This window comes from Taudactylus pleione, unplaced genomic scaffold, assembly GCF_031769625.1.
Source record: "Taudactylus pleione unplaced genomic scaffold, aTauple2 ptg000378l, whole genome shotgun sequence".
Classification (NCBI taxonomy): Eukaryota; Metazoa; Chordata; class Amphibia; order Anura; family Myobatrachidae; genus Taudactylus; species Taudactylus pleione.
The window spans coordinates 900,355-928,201 of record NW_028284779.1 but is presented as its reverse complement, the minus strand read 5'-3'; positions in this window follow the sequence as shown (position 1 = coordinate 928,201).

Sequence of the window (27,847 nt, the reverse complement as noted above, 5' to 3'; positions counted from 1 at the left end):
CAATGCTGCAACCCGGCATCGCAGAATCCAACATGTTGGATTTTGCCGATCGCGATCAAAAAATGATCGCGATCGTCAAATCGCCGACATTTAACATGGCAAATGTCTGCGATCCGGCGACGGATGGCAGAACATCGATGGTGGGTGGTCGGAAGTTTCCAATGGGCGATAGGAAATTTCCGATCGCATCCCTGCATCGCGACGATCCTTCACAGATGTATGGCCATCTTAAGTCCAGGAGCAGAGCATTTTATACCTGTTGGAAGGGGTCATGTTGGAGGGTCTGTGACACTCAAAAATATGAGCATTGCTCTGCCACCTTTGACTCCAGTTATTACACAGATTTTAAATACAAATGATGCTTCTTCCATGAGTTTATCTAGAACCACACCCATGCATATCAGTTAATGGCACCTGCAGAATGAGCTGACAAAATGTGACTTACACATGGAAAATTACGGTGCCATAGAAAGTGTGACCAGATGGTGGAGTGCCGTGGATTAAAGCCAGTTGTTTATATGCTATATATTTTTGTGATCACACTTTCTCTTGCATCCCAATTTCCCATATGGAAATATTGTCAGTTTATTACCCAACGTATGAGGCATTGTACAATAGCTGTTGCTGATATTACTGAAATCTAATGCAGGCTGAATGTTTCAAGCCTTCATCTTGGAGTTTTGGCCCTGATTCAGAGCCGGACGCTCTGACCAGAGCGCTCGCTCTGAATCAGGGCCCACCTCCATAAATATGGAGCGTCCTCCTGGACGCTCGTATAGCTGTGGGTCACCACCCACAGCATATACGAGCGTGCAGGATGATGGTCGCGATGGTCTTGACCATCGCCACTGCGAGCCGAAGCCTCAACCGCAAGGCCCGGAGTGATTTTGGCTCTATCAGAGCCAAAATCACTCCCACTGACATCACTAGTGATGTCAGTGGGGCCGGCTTCTGACGGTAGGCGTTCCCTTGGGAACGCCTCCGTCTGGGAGGCACGCCCACCAAAGGGGGCGTGCTGTCAATCAACATCGACAGCACGCCCCCTTTGATCAGACACTACGAGTGAAGGAAAGTCCTTCGCTCGTCGCGTCTCGCGCATGCGCACGACGGAGCTCCCTCCGTTGTGCGCATGCGCAGTGCAGACCATCGACCCACTTGCGAGCGGACAGCCGCTCGCGAGTGGGTCTGAATCAGGCCCTTTGTTCTCTATGCTATTTAAACTCAACATGTTCAGCAGGTGCCGGATGAAACGCTGCATCTTCTGGGTTCCGTCATTTCTATATCTTTCAGAGGAGTGGTCTGGTATCACGACAGCTTCAGCTGTGATCACCTTTACAAATTTTTGAAGCCCCAGAAATTTGGTGGAAAAGTAGAATCTTGCTCAGCGCCTCAGCAGTTCTGTGCATCATAAATGACCTTCTCAGAGTAAAGACAACAAATCTCAAGAGTGTTCTGAGGTAAAACTAAACAATAATGCTGAAAAATGAATATTTATTTGCTCCGAATCAAATGTAACACTGACACCTTATTTCTCTGACACAGTGACGGCCTGGAGCTGTAATTAGGCCCTGACATCCCTTACAGCGCAGGAACCATAGATGCGCACGCACAGAAAATGGGAGTGGCCACGCCTCACTCCGTCACTCTGCATGTTGGCCGAGCAGAGCACCTGGAGGCGGAGCTGCTCAGTCAGGTTTTCAGGCCTGTCCTGCCCTGTTCTGACATACAGTATGTACTATTCTCCTCGTAAGAATGGGCGAAAAGATTGTTTTGTGCTTATTTGCAAAGCACACGCACTGACTCTCAAAATCTTCTACTGGTGGCATTTTAATAAATATTCCGCTTGATATGACAATGAATTACCTGTGTATTTTTACACTTACATAGGTCACTGCGCTAAAGACAAGTGCGGAAAACAGTTGCAATTTGCAGTGGTCAGGTTGTAGTGAGGGTGTAAAATGTCTGTGAAAAAAGTCACTCGGTCAGGAAATGTTGTAATACCCGTTACGCAGATGTGTAATAATTGCAGCGCGCACTTCTGTAGTCTGATCACAGTCACAGAGATCATCCACCAATGTTTTCCACGAAGAATGAGTGTACAATGGGTTGTAAGTTCCTTTTATAATGCTACAGACATTCTTAATGTTTGCCGAGTGTCTTCTTTACTTTTCATGTCCTGGGATTGTCCAGGTTCTTCAGTTGACTCGTTGATTTTGGCAAAATAGTGTGGTGAGTTCAGCAAAAATCGAACACTTGGAATTTGGTGGAATTGACTTCCTGCCGTGGCCGCGAGCAAGTTAGTGGCCTTGACTTATTGACTTGACTGGACCTCTGTGTCCAAGTTGGCCGTCACATTTCCCATATGTAGGTAAGTTATCGGCAGCTGTCTTGTAACCCAATGTCATGGGTAAGAGTGGTCACTATCTCTCAGGTTCTTAGGGGTCTATTTACTAAGCCGTGATGGTGATAAAGTCAACGGAGATAAGGTTCCAGCCAACCAGCTCCTCACTGTCATTTTTTCAAACACAGCCTGTGACATGGCAGTTAGGAGCTGATTGGCTGGTAGTCCATCTCCGTTCACTGTATCTCCATCCGAGGCTTAGTAAATATTAAATAGACCCCTCAGTGCTGTATGGTGTACCCAGCCAATTGCAGGCACTGGTTAAGTAAAAACACTGCAACAGGCACCAGAACCAAAGAAGAGAAATCACAATGGCTTTCTTGTAAAAACCTAGAGGTCAGCCCCCAAAAAGTCTGCCCTTCGCTGTTCCATTTGACACGTACCCTTAAAGCCTTGCTGGCTATGCAATGCCCCTTTCTTTATGTTAGGAATGGCCTTCTGGCAGCACTGAATAGAGCATGAATTAGTTTGGTACTTTCTACCAAACTGCTATTTTATAATTGTGATCTCCAGGCCAACTTCCCACAGCACCGGCCTGGATCCACGCCAGATGCTTAACTTTGTGAGAGGATTTGTGCTGTATAATCTGTTCCAAACCTTGGGAGGGTTTGTTCGCTGCCCAGTGGAAGGACAGGCCTGAAGGCGAGGGCAGGCCAGATGAAAGTAAACTCTTACATATGTCTTTCCTCTCTCTGGCTTTTATAGCAATAATTGGAGACACCTGCTTCTCTAAATACTTGAGTTCTCTTGGCAGCGGAACAAGAGCAAAATGCAGAAACATTTCTAGCAGAATAAGAAAATCCCAAGAAAAACAAATGTAATTTTCTCTTTGATAAAGCAGTACCTTAATTAGCCTCTTTATTATAGAAATAAGTTGTACCTATATTAGCAACTTGAAGCGTTGAAAATAATATATGTAATAAAAAGCTCCAAAAACTTAAACGTGATATTTTGAACCAAAACTTATTAGAGACATCTCTTCATTGGGATGGGTACGGGATGGCGGCGCTCGAGATCCCAGCGGTCAAAATCCCGACGCTGGCATCCCGACAGGGTTAGGATACCAACACCTGTCGGTAGGTATCCTAACCCTCCCCCTCTCCCTACGCTAACCCTCCATCCCCGGGGCCTGACCCTAACCTCCCCCCCTAGTGCCTAAACCTAACCTCCCCGCACCCTAAACCTAACCCTCCCCCCTTAGTCTAACCCTCCTCCTAGTGCCTAACCCCGCACTCTAACCCTCCCCCTAGTGCCTAACCCTAACCCCGCACACTAACCCTCCCCTTAGTGTCTAACCCTCCTCCTAGTGCCTAACCCTAACCTCGCACACTATCCCCCCTAGTACCTAACCATTAACCCTCTCCCCAAACCCGCTACTTACCTTTGGAATGCCGGTGCCAGGATTCTGACAGGTGTCGGGATTCTGGCACCGGTATTCTAAGTGCCGGAATCCCCTGTGTTGGGATACTGGGCCTGATTCAGACCCACTCGCGAGCGCTGAGCGTTCGCAAGCAGGTCGATGGTGCCCTAGTGCGCATGCGCACGACGGAGGGAGCTCCATCGTGCGCATGCGCGAGACCCGAATAGCGACGGCCAAGCCGTCGCTATGGGTCTCGCACCAAAGGGGGCGTGCTGTCGATGGTGAGTGACAGCACGCCCACTTTGGTGGGCGTGCCGGGGGCGTTGCTACCCAGACGGAGGCGTTCCCAAATGGGAATGCCTACCATCTGGGGCCGGCCCCACTGACATCACTAGTGATGTCAGTGGGAGTGCTGTTGGCTCTAATAGAGCCAAAAGCACTCCTGGGCTTGCGGCAGCGAGACCCTACTGACCATCGCGACCATCTTTTTGGCCGCTCAAATAAGCTGTGGGTGGTCACCCACAGCTATGCGAGGGCCAGGAGGCCGCTCCAATTTTAGGTAGGAGGGACCTGATTCAGAGCGAGCGCTCTTGTCAGAGCGTCCGGCTCTGAATCAGGCCCACTGAACGTATCCCTCTTCATTCATGTGACAAAGCTAAATTGGTAATATGTACAGGGCCAAGCTTATGAAGTGCAAACTGGCCAAAATGCTGTTTACCGGCGTGGTGTACCTTGAATTGCACTGGTGAATCTAGTCTTTCACCAAAACAGATAGCACCAGCGATAAAGGAAAAAGTTGCAAAATTGTGGAAAAAGTACACAATCTATGGTAAAAAGGAAACAGACAAATACCATATGTTTTATCTGTAACTTTACAACAATTCTTTTGGGACAAAAAAAAACCTAATCCTAAGTACCTAGTACAGTATGGGCCTGATTCAGAAATGTACGGCGCTCACCCGATGGTTTGCGCACATCTCCGATGGTTGGAGGACTGTGCACGCATAGGATGTCTACTGCGCATATGCAGCCCGCCAGCAACTCACAGTGTCTCCCAGCTGCAGCCTGATTGACAGACTACGGCATTTGGGAGGGCAGAGCGGGGACGTTCCTGGCCAACGCTCCCGGCAACGGTGGCATGCCGTCCACATTTTTCAGGAGGGACGAGGCCTGGGTCTACGTCGGTGGACGCAGATTTCCTGGCGTCATAAGTGACCAGACACTAGCCAGGCTGAGGTAAGTTTCAGCTACCACAGCCTGGTCAAAGGGGCAACCTTCTTGACTGACAGTCTATGGACGCTGCACTCGGATCTCTCAGACGCAGCACGGAGGATTCTATTTCCTGCAGACACCTACTGCTGCATTTACATTTATTTGGACGGTATTGCACAACTGCTTCTGTGCGACTCTGCAATACCGGCCATCCCTGAAACAGGCCCTATATTTCGGACATATAGACGCAAAATTGTGGAAAAAGTAGCAACACTGAAGGAGAGGTGCACAGCACGAGAATTGCACCAGGCGTCTTGTGCCACATGGCGCAAAATTGATGGGTGTATGAGGACACATCTGTAGTACTGAAACAGCTCTGGTTCTTTCTGGTAACAGGACACGGAGGAGATTGTTCCATCTTAATGCTCCTTGACCTATCTGGAACATCTGATAGAGTGGTCCATGGGATTCTCATAGAGTTCACCACTGTTTCAAACATTTTCTCAGTGACAGGAGCGCATCCATCTGTGTCAATTGATGTAGCAATTCCCCATATGTACTAATTCATCTGTCATGTGACCTCTATCTTAGCCTCTGTGTTATTTAGATTCTATCAGGGGGTGGCGTAGACATCAAAGGCTTATTTGCCACTATTATGCAGATGATACACAACTCTACCTGTCTTTTGAACTGGGTTCTAAAGCTGTCAGTGCTGTTCAGATCTTAACGTTTCCATATGAGGAACGTTACCAGGATCAAGCATGTGATTCCCCCTGAAGACAGAGAGCACCGATAGATCATTTTGTGTCCTCACTATTGGGCTTCTACAATGCACCCTACTTGGGGCTCTTGCAAACAGGATTGTACCAGCTGCAGCTCGCGCACACATTGCACCTGTTCTCCATTCTCTGTCTACTCTCTGTAAGATAGCCTAACACTGGGCTTGATTAAGAGTTGTATACAAACCCGATCATGTGCGTGCAACTCTGATGGTGGGGGGGGGATTGTGCATGTGCAGAACAGGCTCTGTGTCGACGCACTGCTGCCGTTAGGGGGGCGGGAGGGGGTGGTGCCGGGCAGCATACATGAAAACGGGGGGGTGTCGTCCTCATTTTCTGAAGACAGGGTTCTGCATTTTATGTTTTAAAGGGGCAATCATTTAAAAGACAAAACCATCCTGGTTTTGTCTTTTTTTAAATAAATGCCTCTTTAAAATATCAGGCAGAGTGGCCACAAACTCATCAAATCACGCAGGTTATTAAATTTAACCCTATGCCTCACAGAGCCCACTCAATACCTTTTTATCATTGCATTATTGTTATTAAGTACTGAGTAGATGCACCTAGTTTCACAGATCTTTTTCAAACACAGTCTGTGAGATGACAGTTGGGAGCTGGTTGGCTGGCACCTTATCACTTTTCACTCTGTCTCCTAACACTGCTTAGTAAATAGACCCCTTACTGTAGAATTAATATAGCAAAGTTGGATAAATGATGTGAGATAAGGTGATAGGCGTGTTATTTTTTTAACATATTGCCCTGCTGTGCCAACGCTTGGCTATTTCAGTCACCCAACACAATCCTGATGTATCTTCACAGTCATGATAAATTTAGTCCACTATGATGCTAAATTGGGCAGTATTTCATGAGAAAAACTGCAAAGACTCCATGCAAACCAAGGCAAACTACCAGTTTGCCCTATTTGACCTGACTGTGAGTAGTGCATACTGCACTCAATATTCTGGATACCTATAGGGATCAAAATCCTATGTGACTATATGCCCATATTCTGCCGAAAGAAGCCGTCATCACCAGTAACGTCACTGACACCTACCCCATGCTTGGTGCAGTATATGTTACATAAAATGGCTTGTAGTATGCATATGGATGACTCAGAGTGGGTTGCAACTCTGCATGTGCAGAAGGAAGTGCGTGCCGCGCAGGGTACTGGGAGCATACTTGCCGACAATCAGTTCCCTCAATCCGGGAGGGAATTGATTGTAGGCTAACAGCGGGGGCGTGCCCGGCCATGACGGCACATTTGGGGGCAGAGCCGGGGGCGGCCGCATGATCGCGTCATTGTGACCCAGCCCTCTCTACACAATGCCGTTTTTTGGCATTGTGAAGCAGGGGGCGGGGCCATGATGATGCGATTCAGCGCAAATCGCGTCACTGGGACCCCCCACGCTGCAGGGGTTTTAATATTAACTCTGCAGGGGGTAGGGAGGGATGCCGGCTTCCGGGAGGCTTGCCTGCCTTTCCGGGGGGATTGGAGCGGCACCCGAAAATCGGGAGGCTCCCGGCCAAATCTGGATTGTAGGCAAGCCTGAGTGGGAGGGATCAGATTGGATCCCTTTATCAGCACTCGGTGGAGAGAAGCAAATAGGCTTCTATGGGTAACGGGCATCAGGAAGATCAGGAAGATGGCGTTTACCTACCGCAGCCAAGTCCCAGAGTGCATAGTGTCATGGATTTATCTAAGATGCGTCAGAAAAACCCCAGGATTAATAGTAAAACATACTTGCCGACTCCCGGAAGGGAGCTGCAGCTGACCATATTAGGGTTGGGGCCAGGCTCTTCCTGTCATTAGGCCCAGCCCCCGAAGCTACAAAATGCCATGAATTTGTGAGTCCATAGGGAAGGGGTGGTGCTAACATTCTGCGTATTGCATCATGTTATCCAAGGACCCACCCTCCATATGGACCCATGATTACCCGTATTATCTCCCCATCCTGTGCACTTCACTACACTAGGAAGTGGGCAGGATGCCAGAGATCCACCCACTATTTCGAGGGTCTGGAGGACTTCCCAAAATAATCAGGAGTCTCCTGCACCCTCCGGGCGCGGATCATGTAGTATAAATAAAAGAGAGCACACATGCATACACATATAAATCTGATTGGCTCACATGCCAGCTATTTCTGCTACTTCTTTGCTTTGCTTGTTTAGTTTGCACTGTACATACATTTGTATTGTTACTAGGGGTGAGCGGGTTCGGATTTCTGAAATCCAAACCCCCCCGAGCCCCCCCGATCCGAGTCCGATCCGAGTCAGGCTCGACTTTTCCCGCCTGACTCGGATCTGAAATCGAGGCAAAACGTCATCATCCCGCCTTCCGAGTCTCGCTGGTTTTGGATCCTATATAAGGTACCCACGTCGGCGCCATTTTCTCACTCGGCTGTGGACAGTGAAGAGGGAGGGTGGGAGTTAGGGCTGTGTAGTGTAGTGTAGTGTAGTGCTGCTGTTGTCCACTACTTCAAAGTCCATAGGGGCTGGCTGTGTTGTGCTGTGCTGCTGTTGTTAATAGGGGCTGTGTCCACTACTTCAAAGTCCATAGGGGCTGGCTGGACTGTGTTGTGCAGTCAGTTCTCCATAGGGGCTGTGTCCACTCCAAAGTCCTGTGCAGTGTCCCAGTCCTAAAGAGGTGCTGTAGTGTTGTCCAGGGGGTGCTCTGTCCATCAGGGGTGCTCCCCCCAAGTGCTAAAAAAATAATATATTTTCTGTGTTTGTGAATTGTGTGCGCAGTAGCCGCACGTGCATCAACAAAGTAGTGCCAAGCGTGCGCCTGTGTCATAAGTAAAGGGCCGGCTGGCTTGACCGTTAAAGGGTGCTGTAACCCCCAAAGTACACTCCAGTCCAAACAAAAAAAAAATTATTTTCTGTGTTTGTGAATTGTGTGCGCAGTAGCCGCACGTGCATCAACAAAGTAGTGCCAAGCGTGCGCCTGTGTCATAAGTAAAGGGCCGGCTGGCTTGACCGTTAAAGGGTGCTGTAACCCCCAAAGTACACTCCAGTCCAAACCAAAAAAAAAATTATTTTCTGTGTTTGTGAATTGTGTGCGCAGTAGCCGCACGTGCATCAACAAAGTAGTGCCAAGCGTGCGCCTGTGTCATAAGTAAAGAGCCGGCTGGCTTGACCGTTAAGGGTGCTGTAACCCCCGAAAGTACACTCCAGTCCAAACCAAAAAAAAAATTATTTTCTGTGTTTGTGAATTGTGTGCGCAGTAGCCGCACGTGCATCAACAAAGTAGTGCCAAGCGTGCGCCTGTGTCATAAGTAAAGGGCCGGCTGGCTTGACCGTTAAGGGTGCTGTAACCCCCGAAAGTACACTCCAGTCCAAACCAAAAAAAAAATTATTTTCTGTGTTTGTGAATTGTGTGCGCAGTAGCCGCACGTGCATCAACAAAGTAGTGCCAAGCGTGCGCCTGTGTCATAAGTAAAGGGCCGGCTGGCTTGACCGTTAAAGGGTGCTGTAACCCCCAAAGTACACTCCAGTCCAAACCAAAAAAAAAATTATTTTCTGTGTTTGTGAATTGTGTGCGCAGTAGCCGCATGTGCATCAACAAAGTAGTGCCAAGCGTGCGCCTGTGTCATAAGTAAAGGGCCAGCAGGCTTGACCGTTAAGGGTGCTGTAACCCCCGAAAGTACACTCCAGTCCAAACCAAAAAAAAAATTATTTTCTGTGTTTGTGAATTGTGTGCGCAGTAGCCGCACGTGCATCAACAAAGTAGTGCCAAGCGTGCGCCTGTGTCATAAGTAAAGGGCCGGCTGGCTTGACCGTTAAAGGGTGCTGTAACCCCCAAAGTACACTCCAGTCCAAACCAAAAAAAAAATTATTTTCTGTGTTTGTGAATTGTGTGCGCAGTAGCCGCATGTGCATCAACAAAGTAGTGCCAAGCGTGCGCCTGTGTCATAAGTAAAGGGCCGGCTGGCTTGACCGTTAATGGGTGCTGTAACCCCCAAAGTACACTCCAGTCCAAACCAAAAAAAAAATTATTTTCTGTGTTTGTGAATTGTGTGCGCAGTAGCCGCACGTGCATCAACAAAGTAGTGCCAAGTGTGCGCCTGTGTCATAAGTAAAGGGCCGGCTGGCTTGACCGTTAAGGGTGCTGTAACCCCCGAAAGTACACTCCAGTCCAAACCAAAAAAAAATTATTTTCTGTGTTTGTGAATTGTGTGCGCAGTAGCCGCACGTGCATCAACAAAGTAGTGCCAAGCGTGCGCCTGTGTCATAAGTAAAGGGCCGGCTGGCTTGACCGTTAAAGGGTGCTGTAACCCCCGAAAGTACACTCCAGTCCAAACCAAAAAAAAATTATTTTCTGTGTTTGTGAATTGTGTGCGCAGTAGCCGCACGTGCATCAACAAAGTAGTGCCAAGCGTGCGCCTGTGTCATAAGTAAAGGGCCGGCTGGCTTGACCGTTAAAGGGTGCTGTAACCCCCGAAAGTACACTCCAGTCCAAACCAAAAAAAAATTATTTTCTGTGTTTGTGAATTGTGTGCGCAGTAGCCGCACGTGCATCAACAAAGTAGTGCCAAGCGTGCGCCTGTGTCATAAGTAAAGGGCCGGCTGGCTTGACCGTTAAAGCGTGCTGTAACCCCCGAAAGTACACTCCAGTCCAAACCAAAAAAAAATTATTTTCTGTGTTTGTGAATTGTGTGCGCAGTAGCAGCACGTGCATCAACAAAGTAGTGCCATGCGTGCGCCTGTGTCATAAGTAAAGGGCCGGCTGGCTTGACCGTTAATGGTGCTGTAACCCCCAAAGTACACTCCAGTCCAAACCAAAAAAAAAAATATTTTCTGTGTTTGTGAATTGTGTGCGCAGTAGCAGCACGTGCATCAACAAAGTAGTGCCAAGCGTGCGCCTGTGTCATAAGTAAAGGGCCGGCTGGCTTGACCGTTAATGGGTGCTGTAACCCCCAAAGTACACTCCAGTCCAAACCAAAAAAAAAAATATTTTCTGTGTTTGTGAATTGTGTGCGCAGTAGCCGCACGTGCATCAACAAAGTAGTGCCAAGTGTGCGCCTGTGTCATAAGTAAAGGGCCGGCTGGCTTGACCGTTAAGGGTGCTGTAACCCCCGAAAGTACACTCCAGTCCAAACCAAAAAAAAATTATTTTCTGTGTTTGTGAATTGTGTACGCAGTAGCCGCACGTGCATCAACAAAGTAGTGCCAAGCGTGCGCCTGTGTCATAAGTAAAGGGCCGGCTGGCTTGACCGTTAAAGGGTGCTGTAACCCCCGAAAGTACACTCCAGTCCAAACCAAAAAAAAATTATTTTCTGTGTTTGTGAATTGTGTGCGCAGTAGCCGCACGTGCATCAACAAAGTAGTGCCAAGCGTGCGCCTGTGTCATAAGTAAAGGGCCGGCTGGCTTGACCGTTAAAGGGTGCTGTAACCCCCGAAAGTACACTCCAGTCCAAACCAAAAAAAAATTATTTTCTGTGTTTGTGAATTGTGTGCGCAGTAGCCGCACGTGCATCAACAAAGTAGTGCCAAGCGTGCGCCTGTGTCATAAGTAAAGGGCCGGCTGGCTTGACCGTTAAAGGGTGCTGTAACCCCCGAAAGTACACTCCAGTCCAAACCAAAAAAAAATTATTTTCTGTGTTTGTGAATTGTGTGCGCAGTAGCAGCACGTGCATCAACAAAGTAGTGCCATGCGTGCGCCTGTGTCATAAGTAAAGGGCCGGCTGGCTTGACCGTTAATGGTGCTGTAACCCCCGAAAGTACACTCCAGTCCAAACCAAAAAAAAAATTATTTTCTGTGTTTGTGAATTGTGTGCGCAGTAGCCGCACGTGCATCAACAAAGTAGTGCCAAGAGTGCGCCTGTGTCATAAGGGCCGGCTGGCTTGACCGTTAAAGGGTGCTGTAACCCCCAAAGTACACTCCAGTCCAAACCAAAAAAAAAATTATTTTCTGTGTTTAGCCGCACGTATATATCAAATCGATATAACATAAATGGAGGACCAAACTTTCTCCGATAAAAATAAAATAGAGAAAGATCAAGAACCACTTCCTCCTAGTGCTGAAGCTGCTGCCACTAGTCATGACATAGACGATAACATGCCATCAACGTCGTCTGCCAAGGCCGATGCCCAATGTCATAGTAGAGGGCACATACAATCCCAAATGGCAAAGTTCAGGAAAATGACCTTGAAAAAGACATTTAAATCAGCTGAAGAGAAACGTAAACTTGCCAATATGCCATTTACGACACGGAGTGGCAAGGAACGGCTAAGGTCGATCCCTAGTATGTTCATGACTAGTGGTTCAGCTTCACATGACGATGGAAGCCCTCCTCCCACTAAAAAAATCAAAAGAGTTAAGCTGGCAAAAGCACAGCGAAGAACTGTGCTTTCTAAGAAGATATCACAAATCCCCAAGGAGAGTCCAAGTGTGGTGGTGGTTGCGATGCCTGACCTTCCCAGCACTGGACGGGAAGAGGTGGCTCTTTCCACCATTTGCACGCCCCCTGCAAGTGCTGAAAGGAGCACCCACAGTCCACTTGCTGATATGCAAATTGAAGATGTCACTGTTGAAGTACAACAGGATGAGGATACTGGTGTAGCTGGCGCTGAGGAGGAAGTTGGCGAGGAGGATTCTGATGGTGATGTGGTTTGTTTAAATCAGGCTCCGGGGGAGACAGTTGTTGTCCGTGGGATGAAAAAGCCCATCACGGTCATGCCTGGGCAGAAGACCAAACATTCCACCTCTTTGGTCTGGCAATATTTCTATCCAAATCCGGACAACAACTGTCTTGCCATATGTACCATATGTAAAGGTGAAATAAGTAGGGGTAGGGACGTCAACCACCTAGGAACATCCTCCCTTATACGGCACCTGCAGCGCGTTCATAAAAAGTTACTGTCAAGTTCAGAAACTTTGGCTAAGACCGTAAGCAGTCCAGGGACACCTAAATCCCGTTGTCCTGTTGTATCCAAGCGCCTGCAAACCACACCGTCAACTCCCTCCTCGTCAATTTCCTCCTTAGTCAGGATCGGAAGTAGTCCTGCAGGCCATGTCACTGGCATGACTGACTCTCCTATCCGGGATTCCTCTGGAGGATCCTGCATTGCTACGCCTACTGCTGCCGCTGCTGCTGTTGCTGCTGCTGGGAGTCGTTCATCATCCCAGAGAGGAAGTAGGAACACCACTACTTTTACTAACAATTGACCCTCCAACAGTTCTTAGCGAGGAGGATGAAGTACGACAGCAGTCATCCTGAAGCAAAACGTATAACTGAGGCCTTGACTGCTATGTTGGTGTTAGACGTGCGTCCGGTATCCGCCATTAGTGCAGTGGGATTTAGACAATTGATGGAGGTAGTGTGTCCCCGGTTCCAAATCCCGTCTAGATTCCACTTCACTAGGCAGGCGATACCGAGACTGTACAGAAACGTCAGAAAAAGTGTCCTCAGTGTCCTGAAAAATGCCGTTGTACACAATGTCCACTTAACCACGGACATGTGGACAAGTGGAACAGGGCAGACTAAGGACTATATGACTGTGACAGCCCACTGGGTAGATGTATCACCTTACGCAGCAACAGCAGCAGCGTCACCAGTAGCAGCATCTCAGAAACGCCAGCTCGTTACAAGGCAGGCTACGCTGTGTATCACCGGTTTCAGTAAGAGGCACACCGCCGACAACCTCTTAGAGAAACTGAGGGAAATCATCGCCCAGTGGCTTACCCCACTTAGACTCTCCTGGGGATTTGTGATATCTGACAACGCCACCAATATTGTGCGGGCATTACATCTGGGCAAATTCCAGCACGTCCCATGTTTTGCTCACACAATAAACTTGGTGGTGCAGAATTTTCTGAAAAGCGACAGGGGCGTGCAGGAGACGCTTTGGGTGGCCCGAAAAATTTCTGGCCACTTTCGCCATTCAGCGACTGCGTGCCGAAGACTGGAGCGCCAGCAAACACTCTTGAACCTGCCCCGCCATCACCTGAAGCAAGAGGTTGTGACGCGGTGGAACTCAACCCTCTATATGCTTCAGAGGATGGAGGAGCAGCAAAAGGCCATACAAGCCTATACATCCACCTATGACATAGGCAAAGGAGGGGGTATGCACCTGACTCAAGCGCAGTGGAGAATGATTTCCGTGTTGTGCAAGGTTCTCCAGCCCTTCGAACTTGCCACACGTGAAGTCAGTTCAGACACAACCAGCTTGAGTCAGGTCATTCCCCTCATCAGGCTTTTGCAGAAGCAGCTGGAGAAAGTGAAGGAGGAGCTAAGACGGAGCGATTCCGCTCGGCATGTGGGACTTGTGGATGAAGCCCTTCATTCGCTTTGCCAGGATTCCAGGGTGGTCAATCTGTTGAAATCAGACCACTACATTTTGGCCACCGTGCTTGATCCTAGGTTTAAAGCCTATGTGGTGTCTCTCTTTCCGGCCGACACAAGCCTGCAGAGGTGCAAAGACCTGCTGGTGAACACACTGTCAGCTGAAGCGGAACGTGACACGTCAACGGCTCCTTCTTCATTTTCTCCCACAACTGGGGCTGCCAGGAAAAAACTTAGGTATCCTAAGCAACCCGCTGGCGGTGATGCAGGGCAGGCAGGACCAAGTTTGGACATCTGGTCCGGACTGAAGGACCTGGCAACAATTTCTGACATGTCTACTGTCACTGCATATGATACTGTCACCATTGACAGAATGGTGGAGGATTACATCGGTGACAGCATCCAAGTAGGCATGTCAGACAGTCCATACCTGTACTGGCAGGAAAAAGAGGCAATTTGGAGGCCCCTGTACAAGCTGGCTCTATTTTACCTGAGTTGCCCCCCCTCCAGTGTGTACTCCGAAAGAGTGTTTAGTGCAGCCGGGAACCTTGTCAGCGAAAGGCGTAGGAGGTTGCTTCCACAGAATGTGGAGAAGATGATGTTCATCAAAATGAATTATCAGCTCTTCCAGGGAGACCAGCCTCCAGAAGGTACAGAGGGACCTGTGGTGGTGGATTCAAGTGGGGACGAGTTAATACTTTGTGAGGATGAGGATGTACACACTGAAGAGGGTGAGGAATCGGTGGATGAGGAGGATGAGGATGACATCTTGCCTCCGTAGAGCCAGTTTGTGCAGGGACACATTAATTGCCAGCTTGTTTTGTGGGGGCCCAAACGAACCAATCATTTCAGCCACAGTTGTGTGGCAGACCCTGGCGCTGAAATGATTGATTTGTTAAAGTGTGCATGTCCTGTTTATACAACATAAGGGTGGGTGGGAGGGCCCAAGGACAATTCCATCTTGCACTTCTTTTTTTTCTTTGCATTATGTACAGTTTGGGGCCTAGTTTTTCTAACTGCCATCCTGTCTGCCACTGCAGTGTCACTCCTAGATGGGTCACGTGTTTGTGCCGCCCACTCGTGTCGCTTAGCATAGTCATCCAGCTACCTCGGTGCAACCTTTTGGACATGAAAACACTATTGTGAGGTGTGAGGTGTTCAGAATAGACTGGAAATGAGTGGAAATTAAGGTTATTGAGGTTAATAATAGCATAGGAGCAGAGAAACCAACAAATTCTGTGATTTTAGCTGTTTTTATGCTTTTTAAAAAAAAAATACAGATCCAAAACACAAAACCCAGAACCCAAAACACGGAAGGGTGGTTTTGGCAAAACCAATCCAGATCCAAAACACGAAGAAAGATCCAGATCCAAAACCAAAACACAAAACACGAAAAGTGGCCGGTGCACACCCCTAATTGTTACATGACCTTTTCTGTCTAATGCATGACTTTATCCAGGACGACAGTAAGACAGTAATTCCATGAAAGGATGAATGTCTGCCTTGCCCTCATGAATGTCGTACAGAAGTTATGCCCTCATTGCCTCCTTACTTTTGGTGCGTAAGTCACTGGCAATATCCCGCCCACTGTCCTCACTGACCAGACTTCTGTTTCATCTCTTTGAAATCTATAATTACTTTCTGTGCTGCAGAAATCCAGTGCAGGTCTCTCCGTTTCTTGGCTGGGAATCATTATAGTGAATTTTCATCAGACACCTGGGACTTCATAGTTATATAGGACATTTATCACACTGTCTTTCCAACACCTGCTGCTAGTCAGGCCCTTAACTCTTATTCTTCCCAAGTGGTGAATACATTATATTCCAAGCAGCTAAGTATCTATAAGTAGTGCAGGGTGTGAGGTGCACCCGGGCCCCTGGGTCTCCCCTTCAATATATTTACTTTGTGCAGCGGCTACGGCCTTCTCAGAAGAAACGCCATTTTCTCTGAGATATACATAGGGGCAATGGACAAATCACCAAGAAAATGGCATCAGAACAGTGGCAAAGTCTACCATGCACACACACCGGTACGAGGTCCCCATTCGCCAATGCACAGAGGGCCGATTTTCCTCATAAGATATCCCTGGTGGATACGAGCCAGTTATGTCTCCATCTTATGTGGGTACACCCCACTGCTGCTGAGCTTTCATCAAATAATACATTTTGGATGTGATATCCTTACCCTTTAAAAAAAAAAAAAAACCTTGAAAACCAGCCTAAAGGGGTCCATTCATCATTCTTTAATGGTCCGTTGGCCTGCAAGTCTACATGCGGAAATGCTAGTTTTCGCATAATTAAGGTAACGGGTCATTCATCATCAGGGGTTTGATAGGGTCACCAGATATTCAGCAAACTTAGGGCCTGATTCAGAGCCGCTCGTAAGCGGCCGCTCGTTCGTTCCGAGCGATGTTTGCCCAACTGCGCATGCGTACGGATCGTAATACGCATGCGCGAACCAGTCAGTGCGGCCGAAAATCGTTGGTTCGCTAAATAGCGAGTGCCTGCTATTTTGAGTGACAGGAGGAGGCGTATGTGGGTGGTAACAGGGGAAGGTGCTTGAAAACGGGGAGTGGAGATCCGAACGCAGGCGTGCTTAAAGGTCAAAGCGGGCATTTTATGGGTGTGCATAATTAATACAGCAGCGTCATTGACCACGTTCCTGGGTTATTTTATAGTCAGAACTGCTCGCAAGATTGCGGTAGGAAAAACCAACCACAATAATAGAGAGCAGTTCATACGCTGGTCGATGTACTCGATTAATCTAATAAATAGCGGACATGACGTAGGATGCGAGCGGCCAGGGGGCGTAGTTATCCAAAAAACGACCGCAAGTTTTGTTCGCTCGTTCAGACATAGAGGCGTGAACAGACCGCAAAGAGCAAACGGTTCATTTGAATAGCCACCCCTTTTTTCTGAACGAACGACTGCAAATAGCGCCCGGCTCTGAATGAGGTCCTTAATGTTTTCAGAGTTTGTCTGTGAGAATAAATGCCATCTTAAGATGACGCTCAGGGCCGGCTCCAGGGGTAGCCTCGCCCTGTGTCATGCCGGGTTCAGTGCGCTTCAGCGCGCGACTGAAAATGGGTGGGTGGTCCGTCACTAGCTGGGCTTCCCCCAGCCCTCTCCCAGCAATGAATGCATGCGCGCAGCATCCATTCAGATACTCCTGGGGTCCGGCATCAGTAGCTGGAACTCTCACACTGGCCTGCTCCCACCTGGATACTAGTACGGAGTACACCATCGGACCATCAGTAGCTGGAACACTAGCGCAGCGCAGCACTGATTACAACTGCGGTAAGTTAGAGCAGGCAGGGAAAAGTATCTATTTCCCGAAAAGCTGTCATTGCAAAAATGACAGCATTTTGGGAATAGATAGTTATGGAGAGGAGGAATGATGAATTCCTCCGGTAATTAGGTAGACCTCTATGCGAGTTCTAAACCTAATTACCTCCATCAATATTTTAGCATTTAGCAATGATGAATAGACCATTATACCTGGTAATTGTTTCAGCTGCTATATATATCCATACACCTTGCAGGATTTGTTTAATAACAGGCACAATATGATTTGATTTTTTTTTTCATGGTGTCCCTTATATACATTGAGCTAGAGTGCTTATAGTTATACTAATGTTTTTTTTTATTGAAAATTGGATTAGAACTGTATATTAATTCTACTGTTGTTGTTTTATTACTATATGTTTAGGTGGTCTCACAGCGCTTGCATTTGTCTTTATTGCGCCAAAATAAAGTCTGTGTCATTGGAAGCCATACAACTCCTGAAATATGGGGGCATATTCAATTGGGGGCGAGAATATAAAAAATCCCGTACCTGCAAGGTTTTTCCCGCAAGTGCGGGAATTTTGCTATTCAATCAGGTGCGGGGTTTTTTAGATCTTGAGCACCTCCAGCTGAGCAAGTCTGATTTTTCCTAAAATCGTAAATATTAGGAAATATCAGTGGGACTTGCTCTGGGACCCAGGTAACCCCCCCCCCGAAGACTAATTAAGCAATTGGAGGTTTTCAATTAGCTTAATTAATCCTTAATTACTCACCTTCCGAAGCGGTGTCTTCTGCATCCAGAGTCAGGACCCGGTCTCCTGCAGCAGTGGTGTGCATGTCAGTGTGTGTGAGTGTTTGCAAGTTTGTATGAGTGAGTGTGTGCATGTGTGTGTGAGTGATCCCCAGTGTGTGTGACCCCCCGTGTGCGTCTCCCCTCAACCCCCTAACGGGCGCTGGGAGAACTACATCTCCCAACAGCCCTTGCTCCTCCCACCAGCCCCCAGAGCCTCCCAGCAGCCCCCGGGACTCCCAGCAGCCCCCTCCCCAGTGACAAGATGGAGGGGAGGCCACTGGGAGCCACAGAAACCACCGGAGACCCCCAGGCAGGTAAGTGTAATTTTTTTTTTACACGGTGCAGGGTTTCCAGAGCTAAAAACCCTGCAACTGCTTTTTTAAAATTGGTTACCACGGGTATCGGAAGCCCGCATACCTGTAGTAACCCAAAATTGCGCACGTGAATATGCCCCATGGAGTGCTATACTCCGCAGCATCCATGTTGTTCCTTCAGGGAAGTATCTTTCCTTTTACCAAGATGGCTGCCGATTGGTCTTCTGTGCATGTGCGGTGCCATGTTGTCACTGTGTAAGTGTGCCACAGTGGAACACTGTTTATCCAAGCTCTAATACCCACATACGCATGATATGCTTGGTGTCCTCATTTTCTGGTAAGAGCATTTAGAATTAATTGTTTTTTATCGGAATTTCTTGGAAATGTTTTTATTGAATAATAGAAATTAAAAAAAGAGAATTGCCACTATACAGTATTCTCCATTTTCTATTCCTATCCAAACCCTGTGGCAACATCGCTGCGGGACGGACATGTAGAGGATATCGAGATTGATGTGCAGAGAGTTTTGGTTAATGTGTCTTTTACTTGTGTCCAGTAAGTGGCTTTTATACACATGTGGAGGTGTCATTCCCTACTCTTTTCAAAATTACTACATTATTATATTATTTATATGTTTTCATTTTTTAAGTCAAAGAGAATTCCACAGTCTAAGGTATAAGAAGGATGTAAGGTCACCTAAGGATTGAGACTTGACTTTGGGACTCATTTGTGATATATGTATCAAACAAGAGCGCCAGGATAAGGCTTTCCTAATACATTTTTTTCTTAGAGGAGATGTGTGGTTCCGGATTTCTGAATCTGAACACACCCGAATTTCGGGGTTCCGAGTAGAACCAGGTCAAGGTTCGTATTCACTTTTGTTTGAACAGGGGCCCTGACCCCTGGCCGCTCGCATAGCTGTGGGTGACCACCCACAGCTAATGCGAGCGGCAAGGATGATGGTCGCGATGGTCAAGACCATCGCGACCATCGGGCTTGCGACCAGACCCTTGTGGTAGGGTCTCGTGGCTGCAAGCACCAGAGAGCTTTCGGCTTTAACAGAGCCGGAAGCTCTCCACTGACATAATTTGTGATGTCAGTGGGGCCGCCCCCAGACGGCAGGCGTTCTCATGGGAATGCCTCCGTCTGGGCAGCCACCCCCCCCGGCCCGCCCACCAAAGGGGCGTGCTGTCACTCAACATCGACAGCATGCCCCCTTTAGTGCGAGCCCCGGAGCGACGGATTGCCCGTCGCTATCCAGGTCTCGTGCGTGCGCACGACGGACCCGGCTCTGTCGTGCGCATGCGGTCTGGGCCACCATCGACCCAGATGCGAGTGCTCAGCGCTTGCGGCCGGGTCTGAATCAGGCCCAGAGTCCCGGTTCGGATCTGTTGTCAGTTCGGAACTCAGATTTAAAAACCGAACTTGGGTTTTGCCTTCAGTCATTTTAGCTATTTTTATAGAATTTTAATTGATTTTTTTAAATCCAAATCCAAAATCAAATCACGAAGATAAATCCAGATCCAAAACCAAAACATGGGGGTCGGCGCACATCTAAAATTTTTTTGTTCGTCCCAGAATCAGGCCCAAAGAATTGACAGTGGATCTAGGGCCTCATTCAGTGGCGGTCGGACGATGCAAGCGGTCGCTCAGAAACTGGGCGGCCACTTGCATCCTGACCGACCGCCTCTGTTGCGGTCGTTAGGCTGTGGGTTAACACACACAGCTCTAACGACCGCTCCGGTGATGGTCGCGATGGTCAGAGACCATCGCAACCATCGGGGCTTACGACGAGACCCTAGGGTAGGGTCTCCCCTGTCGTAAGCCCCGGAGAGCTTCTGGCTCTGTCTGAGCCGGAAGCTCTCTACTGACATCACTAGTGATGTCAGTGGGGCCGCCCCCAAACGGTAGGTGTTCTCATGGGAATGCCTCCGTCTGGGCAGCCACCCCCCCGGCCCGCCCACCAAAGGGGCGTGCTGTCACTCAACATCGACAGCATGCCCCCTTTAGTGCGAGCCCCGGAGCGACGGATTGCCCGTCGCTATCCAGGTCTCGTGCGTGCGCACGACGGACCCGGCTCTGTCGTGCGCATGCGGTCTGGGCCACCATCGACCCAGATGCGAGTGCTCAGCGCTTGCGGCCGGGTCTGAATCAGGCCCAGAGTCCCGGTTCGGATCTGTTGTCAGTTCGGAACTCAGATTTAAAAACCGAACTTGGGTTTTGCCTTCAGTCATTTTAGCTATTTTTATAGAATTTTAATTGATTTTTTTAAATCCAAATCCAAAATCAAATCACGAAGATAAATCCAGATCCAAAACCAAAACATGGGGGTCGGCGCACATCTAAAATTTTTTTGTTCGTCCCAGAATCAGGCCCAAAGAATTGACAGTGGATCTAGGGCCTCATTCAGTGGCGGTCGGACGATGCAAGCGGTCGCTCAGAAACTGGGCTGCCACTTGCATCCTGACCGGCCGCCTCTGTTGCGGTCGTTAGGCTGTGGGTTAACACACACAGCTCTAATGACCGCTCCGGTGATGGTCGCGATGGTCAGAGACCATCGCAACCATCGGGGCTTACGACGAGACCCTAGGGTAGGGTCTCCCCTGTCGTAAGCCCCGGAGAGCTTCTGGCTCTGTCTGAGCCGGAAGCTCTCTACTGACATCACTAGTGATGTCAGTGGGGCCGCCCCCAAACGGTAGGCGTTCCCATGGGAATGCCTCCATTTGGGCTGCCACCCCCGGCCCGCCTTCCAAACGGGGCGAGCTGTCAATCAACATCGACAGCTCGTCCCCTTTGGATCGAGACCCGCTACGACCGGCGCTGTCGGTCGTAGCGGGTCTCACGCATGCGCACGACGGCGCCGGCGCCGTCGTGCGCATGCTCTGTGGGGGGCCATCGACCCGGTCCGAGCGCATCGGTGCTAACGACCGGGTCTGAATGACCCCCTTAATGTGGACATCGCGAGTGACAGCAGCCCATGAGATACTACTGGATTGGTGCAGACAGATCATCAGCTCAGCTTTACTTGTTTTCATTGAAACGGCGCCAAGTAAAAATAAATATTCACTGTTATCTGTAGATATGGGACGGGCTCTCGTATTCCTGCTGGTCCCTTTAAGACACATTTTAACCAAACAATAAAATAGCGAATTGTTCAGAAAATATCAGAAATAGGATATGTTCAAAAGATGAGAGTTGGGCGGGGGAAGGGTGTAGCTGCATATATTGTACTGCTCAGCAGCCAATTATTACAGTGTTATGTAAGTCTGCCTAATAAAGCTTGGGGGAGATGTACTAACGTCGAAAATGCGGTAAAACCCCCCAAAAATTCAGTTTTCGGGGGTTTTACCGCATTCCCATATGTATGTTCCCCGTCTGTACTTCACGTTGCTAGGTAACGCCATCTTCAGGTGGCGTTACCCAATAGAAGCCTATGGGCTTCTTAACGCGACGCTCGTGGCTGGGAGGGATCCGATCGGATCCCTCTCATGAGCCCCCGCATGCGCAGAAGGACTTCTGGGTGTTCAACCCGGAAGCCCCTCTGCCCGGCAGCATCGTAAAGGGCAGCTCTTATCGAGAGAGCTGTCCTTTGCAAAATCCTTTGTACATACCGCGGTAATGAACCACGGTTTGTACGTGAAGTCAGGGGGGATGTACCGCATCGCGGCAGCGATGCTTAGTACATCTCCCCCCAATTAACTGACTGGTAGTTAAAGTATATAAGGCAGATATGGTCATTGTGATACCGTACCTTTAAGGACTTACATAACAATATTATAAAACATCTATAAATTTCTTACAATCAACTATTACTGATACTATTTACAGTTAGGGACCAATCCAAATAAATGGTGTAAATTTGCACTTGGGGTGGAAATGTGTAAATGTCATTTAGCTTTTGCATGCAGGAGAAATACTGGCTTCTATTGCCAGGGCCGGTGCAAGTTCTCTCTGCACCCTGGGCAAAGCTTTAGCCTAGCCTCCCCCCCCCTCTAAGGATGCATAGGAGGAGCCAAAGGGGAGATGTGAAAGCGAGCGCATGTCAGCGCAGTCAGGCAGTCCAGGCAGGCGCTGCGGGGAGAGAGGAGAACCGTGTGCAGAACTGCCGGTGCGCACTGTCACTGTGACCGACAGCGGTATCTGCAGCCGGCTAGACCATCACAGACAGCCATAGCAGGGATGCAGTCAATAAGCCGGCGGTCGACTCTCAAATCCCGGCAGGGGACTAATGACAGGCGTAGAAATCCTGACGCCTGTCATTATACCTACGCCGGGAGACCAGCATATCGAACGAAGGTCAGCCGGGCGCCGGGTGCAGACAGCTGTGTGGGAGGAGAGTTAGGCTAGGGGGCTCCTGGGGGGGACTTACAGTTAGGCACCCCTCCGGGAGGGTTAGGCTAGGGGAAGGGGGGTTAGGGACCCCCGGAGGAAGGTTAGGTTTAGACACCCCCCCCCAGGGAGGGTTTGGTTTAGGGAGCGGGGAGGGGGGGTTTGGTTTATGCATCCCTGGGGGGAGGTTAGGGTTAGGCACTTAGGGTGAGGTTAGGCACCAATAAGGGAGGGTTAGTGGGGGAGAGGGTTAGCGATAGGGGAAAAAATTACCTTGTCGGGATCTTCATCTTCTAGCTTCCGGCGTCGGTATTAGGTCCGCCGGGCTCACGTCCGGCGGTATTTAATACCGATTCCCCATAGCATAATGCTATGTTATATTTTAGTTAAGCATGTTTATCAGCGGCGTGTGGCGTCCTCCAGTGGTCCAGCGCCCCAAGGTAGCTGCCTAAAGCTGCCGGCCCTGTCTCTTGCATGTAGCACACAAAGATGGCAGTATTATTATAAGACTGCAATATGCGCCCCTTCCCAGCTCTAACTGCCTCTATAGATTTTGTACGTGGCTTCCCCGCAGCACATTGCGGTTTTGCAAAATTGGACCTTCTAGCTGAATTTATTGCAAATTAGGCCACAAGTTTCTATAAACATATGTTTGGGTTCCCTACAGCCCCCTGTGTGCTGCTGTTACTGGAGGCAGCCTATAGGTCCTAGCCGTACTACATTATTACCAGAAGTCCATCATGGCAATCTGTAAGCTTGGAGCTCTGTACTATCACCATTCCCGATCACTGGTGTAAGAACGATTGTTCTGTGAATCCCTCTCTGCCACAGGGCAGGTTCCTGCGGTGTGGGGAATTATTCTCACACTTCCAGGACACTCCACGTGCAAATGTTTCCCACTATAATAACATATTGTAATTATTAAATAAACTTTGCTGCAACTTCCTTTTCCTCAGCCGGAAGGGGGTATCAGGGGGACACTGACCTGGGTATGAACCTTGAGCTTCTGGTTAGACAGATGTTCTTCAGAATCTGTCCAAGATCTCACATTACTGTATATTACACCAAGGATTATAGCAGCCTGTGATATAGTGCATAGTATTTAGCTGGGGTGGACTGAGATGAAGGCTATGCAGGTAAAGGAGAAGATTCTAGAGCATGTTACTATATATAGGGGAATCATTTAGAGTTCGAAGGAAGCTACAGAAAAGGTGCAAATTTATATGTTGCCATAAGGGAGACAAATGCGATTTATTGTTGCATGCAAGGAAACAAAACAGCTTTATTTTAACACTGTCCCAGTGCCGTGCAACTAGTGCCGCTGCCCAGTGCCACAACAGTACCCTTTTGCAGCTTGCAGAGTGCCTGCCCCCTTTCCCGCAGGGGCGCCACCCATAGAGGGCGCACCCCTCCCCAAAATCCCGATTTCAGCGGGACAGTACTGTCCTGCTGTTCCGCCCGTGGGCTGAAGTGGCCCGCGGGTGGTCAAATCAGGAGGTTGGAGACCCCCACCGCCACAGCTGTGCGGCAGTGCCGGACCCCCGGCGTGTGCATGGATGCCGCGCGCATCCATTCCCTGACGGGAGAGGGCTCGGGGAAGCCTAGCCGATAACGGGGGGCTGGGCTTTACCCCCAGCCTGACGTTATTTGGAAGCGTCCAAATAACGTCACTTAAGGGGTGTGGCCTATGGTGATGAGGCCATGCCCCCAATTTCACGCATGATTGAAGGGCGGTACTTACCGGGCCAGCACAGGGTGCTCAGACCCCTGGAGCCGGCCCTGCTCTCCCGTGTGCTGTACGGCAAGGTCATGATGTCACACACAGGGCTCCCTTGCGTCCAGCTAATGCTCTGTACTGTCCACGCCTATTAAATTTATCCACCTGCAGCACAACATGGTTTTGCCAAGTGTAAAATGACACCTTGTAGCTGAACTTGTGCTAACTCTAAATCAATCTTGCCGGCATTTTAACCTGCTCCTCTGGGGAGATGCCGAATGGAGAGGCCCCGCCCCCCTTGTACAATACCGCTATTCACAACATCGTGAAGGGGGAGCGGGGCCATGATAACGTGATTCACAGCTAATTGCGTCATTGAGCCCCCTGACTGCTCCTTTCTCTGGGAGCTGGACAACTCTCTTGGCTTCAGGAGTGCTCCCAAAATGTGTGAGTCTTTTGTGGGAATAGATAGCAGTAGACTCTAAATGAGATCAATTGGGCCTGATTCCAAGTCGCACGCTCTGCCGATGTCAGACGCAGCGGAGTGATTTTTTGATTCTTCCATACATGCATCCACATGGCGTGTGCACGGAGACGGAGTTGCGACTGAGGCACACGCGAGATGCACGGCCTCAGAAATGTCTTGAAAATGTATCGGGCGTTTTTCAGGGCGGTGACAGGGAGGTGGCTTAGCGCACGCACGGAGATGGGCCGTCTTATGGGTATGTTGTGGGAGTGTCGCGGGTGTATCGGAGAAAATGGTTGTGCACATAGACGCTCAACCGCTCACATGGGAGGATCATGCTCGGACGGAGAAACTGCATACTGCCATACGGCTGGTGCAGGTTTTGATGGCATGGCTGATGGTTACGTCCAGGGCTGGACTGGCCCCGCCCTCCATCCCCTGCCGGCGGAATCACTAAGGGCGGGATGCACTAACATACTGCAGTATTTACCGCCATACACCGCATCCCTACTGATCGCATATGCACTAACATATGCGATCAGTAGCACATAGGACAGCTCTTCCAATAAGAGCCGTCCTTTGCGATCCTCGCAGCCCCGTGCACTTCCGGGTTTATGACCCGGGAGCCAATTTGCGCATGCGCAGAGTGACGTAGCGTCCGCGGGGCCTGCTTGGAGGGATCCGATCGGATCCCTCATACCAGCGCGATGCGGTTGAAGCCCATAGGCTTCTGTAGGGTAACGCATCGGAAACCACGGCTGCCACGCATTAGTGCATATGGAAAATGTGATAAAACCCCGGAAACAGGGTTTTTAATGCACCTATCAGTATTACATCGTCTACAGATGCTGAGAGCTGGCGTCTCAGTCCTTGCACATATCATATGTCACAGTCATATGCACAGGTGTACCCCAGGGGAAGGACTTTGTAGAGGCATTTGCAGTCTGAGACGGGCGACCGCCAACAGGCGCAGACACGGACACGTCTGCCTCCGATACAGAATCAGCCCCAATATATCTATTTAGTAGTAGATCACGTACAATGTATTCATACATTTCTAACACTGCTTTTCTCTCCCATTGTAATTGGTCCACACTGGGTGACATGTGACCCTTCTCCTTGCAGGGAGAAGGGTTAATGTCCGCATGGGTTAATGTCGGGCACGGCGTGCATGTTACGGGGACTCCTGCAGCCCCTGTTTATGCGTCCCAGGTTGTTGCAGAGAGATGTATTGTTGCCGTGTTTGTGGGATGTGGCCCTGAGAGCACCCACATCAGGGATGAAAGCTCTCTGAGATGATAAGGAGGCAGCCGTACCTTTAATAACAAACATGTCTAGTCAGTAGGGGCTCCTATTTGGTCTTGGATCAGAAAGATCGTATTCTGTGATGACAGCTGTAATGGCGCCTTGGGATTGATTGAAATCTTTGCACAGAGACATCTGCTTTAACGGCCACGCAAACCTAAGGAGACACGCTGGCTATTTAACTCTTTCCACGCCGCGCCTCCTGAGACGAACCCTCACACTTGGAATGATGCACAGTTTGAGTACAGCTCACACTTAGGGCTCTATTCATTATCACTTAATTTCTACAAAAGCGGGTGAAAATGAACTTTTTCAATTTCACCTACTTTTGGAGAAATTAAGTTTTGGGGCCATTCATCAAAATGGTAACGCAGCAGCAGGACACAGCCGTAACTAGACTTTTTGGTGCCTTGTGCCAGAAAGAGCATTGGCGCCCCCCCTCCGTTTTTTAAATAGGGACATAACGCACCCAAAAAGGGGAATGGCTTAATGGGGAAGGGCCAGGGAGGAGATAGGGGCGGCCAGGAGATGCTGGGGATTAAATAAGGGGAAGCTTCAAGTGAGAATGATAATAAACAGAAAATTAACAGGCCTGAACAGCGCCCCCTGCCCTGCGGTGCCCTGTGCCATGGCACCGGCCGCACTACCCTAGTTACGGCCCTGACCCAGGAGATATGACAGATAACTCATGCTTATCTTCCTCTCCCGATGTGGCCTGCTGTCCCCATACACTAGTATCATCAAACTCCGAAAATATAACATTTTTGGAGCTTGACTGCAGGAGCGTTTGCTACAAATGGCGTTTGCTCCCGCAACCCACTCCTTTCCTTCCTTTCGGATCCCTCCGCAACCTTTCCAGCTCCTTCCGCCAGACACCGGGGCTTTGTGCACCTGCGTGAACTCCGAAAGGAGCAGTGGAACCGTGCGCTGAGACTGCTGATATTCGGATCAGCTATCTCCACGCTGGAGCAATGAGTAGGAATGTTAATTTTCGGGGTCCGTCTGGACCCCGGTAATTAATGCAATGAATAGACCCCTTAAAGTGAAATCTTTACCGGGCTCCGATTGGAAATCTTAGGTAATTTTAAGTAGGTTTCTTTTTTTCTTTGTTTTCCTGTAATTACTCAGCCAAGCAAACACCCGTCTATTCAATGTACAGTTAGTTACGTGTAAGCTGCTTTACTGGTATTCCGCTGACCCATCCCCATTATTACAGCAACTCTCCCAAGTTATGTAACCAGCTTCTCTGACTCCTTTTTAATTATTAAATACTCAGGAAATAAGAACCTCGGCATTAACATTTATATTGCTTTTCCTGTGCTCACACCCTCATGCCGAGCACATTATGTATGACTACGTGCATACACAGCTGTCCTCTATAAACCTGTGCCCCATTACAAACCATGGGCATGCCGCCTGGCTTACGGTCATCTTCTCTACTGCTCACTGAAATATCCCGCTCATAGCGCAGGCATTTTACGTTAGTATCAAGTGCTGAAAAAAAAACCCAGAGTATACTGTACATGGTCATGTTGTGTCTACAAACCGCCGTGGTCCACCAATACAAATACAGATGGAAAGGCAAACTACAATACACCATAG